Here is a 2,836-nt window from a genome sequence, read left to right as displayed (position 1 = left end):
AAATTTTTATTTTTCACATGGCCCCCCTCTAATAGCGGGAACCCACCTCCCCGATTCAACTGCTTCTTAGTTCGTCATGGGAGCCCCTAGAGCTCATCCACCCACGCAACCATTTCCAACCCACTCCAAGGCAGTGGAGTTAATAAACTTTGGCTGGCAGGAGTTTTCTGGCAAACACATCACACGATGGAGTGATTAAATATTCCCAGCAAATGCCATCCGTTGAGAAATGGGGGAGGGGGAAATAAATGAGGTTTATTAGCTGCAGCAGGCAATGACATAAGCAGCAAATCATTAAGGATGGTAATTACCCTGTATATTATACTCCCTCTAGGATGACATGAAACTACTATGATTACGCACGCAATTAGATTATTTTCATTTCTGGGTTGAGGCTGTTTCCAGTGGCTTTGTGTGCCTCCCCCCTCCCCCAATTTTTATATTATGTTTATTTCATGACATGTCAGTAGTAGTAGTGCATGATGTATCTGATATCACAGCAAATTATGGCATATTCTGCATTATTAACCGCACTCGATAATTGCCCTGTTCTGTCCATTCCCTCGGAAGCATCTGGCACCGGCCACAGGATACTGGGCTAGACGGACCATTGGTCTGACCCCGTCTTATGTTCTTATGACATGTCCTAAAATAGTGTAAAAATAGAATAAACGTGGCGGGGGGGGGGGGAATGGAAAATGACGCTTCATCGGAAAATGCCATTTTGAAATGTCTCTGAAACGAAATTTTCCAACATGAAAAATCTTTTCCTGCTTTTGACATTTTTTTGCCACCAGGAATGTTGAAATCGAGAGTTTGGCAAATAAATCAATAAACAGAGTTTTGTTGAAATGGCATTTCTGTTAGAAAATGATTTAGCCAAAATGTTTCTGGCCACCTCTATTGATCAGGCCCTATGGCTCCATGCAGTAAATATTCCACCACCCAACCCCTCCTAATTGATGTGGGGGCGGATCGTGGCTCCTATATTTATATTTTTGCCCTTTTTCTTGCCGGTTGCTTTGTCCCCACCACATTGCCTCTGAGTCCTCACCCTTACGACCTTTGCACATGGGGCTGCTGCTCTAGGCAGAGTTAATGGCTGTTTTCAGAGAGAACAAAAGTTCATTTTTCAATCAGAGCGAGAGACGAGCCAGACTTGACTCTAAATAATTGCACCGAGCGCTAAGTTGGCCTATTATAGTCTCCGTTTCTCTGATGTGAGGACAAATTGTGACTGAAAGAGTTCAGCTCAATGGTGATTTTTCCTTCTGATGTAATGTAGCTTCACTGAGCTCCATTGCGGTGGTGAGGTCAGCGTTAATCATGGCAGTTCTTTTGTTTATGGACCCAGGTGCTCTCCCATTGTTTGCAGCCACCTCTTCCTTGGGGACTGCACTTTGACGCACTGGGAAGGCTTGTGTGTGCATATGCCAGTGGGAGTTTAACCCCTGTGGCTCTGGGTAGACACATGCAGGCCACTGGCCCTCCAGCTTGGGAGTAGAGCAATAGGCCAACCCCCGTCGTAAGCTAGAGAAACCCAGCAAGGTGGGCATTCCAGCAAACAGCATGATAGACAGGGATGGCAGAGCCACATTCGTGCCCTAAGTCTGACAGCGAAGGAGGAATGCAGCTGGCTTGCACGTCACTGCCAGATCTGTCGTCTCTTGGCTGAGATGTTAAACGAAGTTGGCCAGATCCCTAGCTGGGAGAAATTGCCATAGCTTCATGTCCCATTTTACCCGTGCTGAGGATATCCTGTCTCGGGTGACTGTCTCAAGAGCTCTGTTGATGCGCCGAGCTACAGAGTAGGAGACAAGTATTCCCGGCCAGATAGTCCCCACTCTTGGTAAATCAGCTTCCAAGGGTCTACAGCATAGTGAAGGAGTACTTGTGGCACCTTAGAGACTAACCAATTTATTTGAGCATAAGCTTTCGTGGGCTACAGCCCACTCCATCGGATGCATAGACTGGAACATAGAGCAAGAAGATATTTATACATGCAGAGAACATGAAAGGGTGGAAGTAGCCATACCAACTCTAAGAGGCCAACCAATTGAGATGAGCTATCATCAGCAGGAGGAAAAAAAACTTTTGAAGTGATAATCGAGATGACTCATAGAAGGTGTGAGGATACTTAACATGGGGAAATAGATTCAATTAGTGTAATGACCCAGCCATTTCCAGTCTCTGTTCAAACCTAAGTTAATTGTATCTAATTTGCATATTAATTCAAGTTCAGCCGTCTCTCTTTGGAGTCTGTTGTTGAAGTTCTGTTGTTGCAAAATTGCCACCTTCAAGTCTGTCACTGCGTGGTTAGAGAGGTTGAAGTGTTCTCCCACTGGCTTTGGTATGTTACCATTCCTGATGTCAGATTTGTGTCCATTTATTCTTTTGCGTAGAGACTGTCCGGTTTGGCCAATGTACATGGCAGAGGGGCCTTGCTGGCACATGATGGCATATATCACGTTGGCAGATGTGCATAGTATGAGCGGTTGCTGAGTAACCCTGACCTGGAAGGACTGTCTCTGCTGTTTTGGAGGTGGGCTTTTGTAATGTAGCTGTCGGATCGCTGCGAACTGGACTGAGACCATCCGCGGGGTTTGCTGTACAGCCACGGGACACGTGACCCGATCCAGCACATCACTGAAGCTCAGTAGGCCAGACGGGATGAACTGGTGCTGCAAGAGTTGTCAATGGGGCGACTCACATGCTTCAAACTCAGCAGGTGCCTAAGTGCTTTGCTGGATTGGGGCCAGAGCGCTCGTCGCCTGGTGTGCCAAACTCTAGATCCAAAGGGGGAGCAGCATGTGGAAGAGGAGGGATAGCTCAGTGG

This window comes from Chrysemys picta, chromosome 23 (genome assembly GCF_011386835.1).
Source record: "Chrysemys picta bellii isolate R12L10 chromosome 23, ASM1138683v2, whole genome shotgun sequence".
NCBI classification, from domain to species: domain Eukaryota; kingdom Metazoa; phylum Chordata; order Testudines; family Emydidae; genus Chrysemys; species Chrysemys picta.
The sequence above is the reverse complement of the archived record's forward strand: the minus strand, read 5'-3'. Positions refer to the sequence as shown.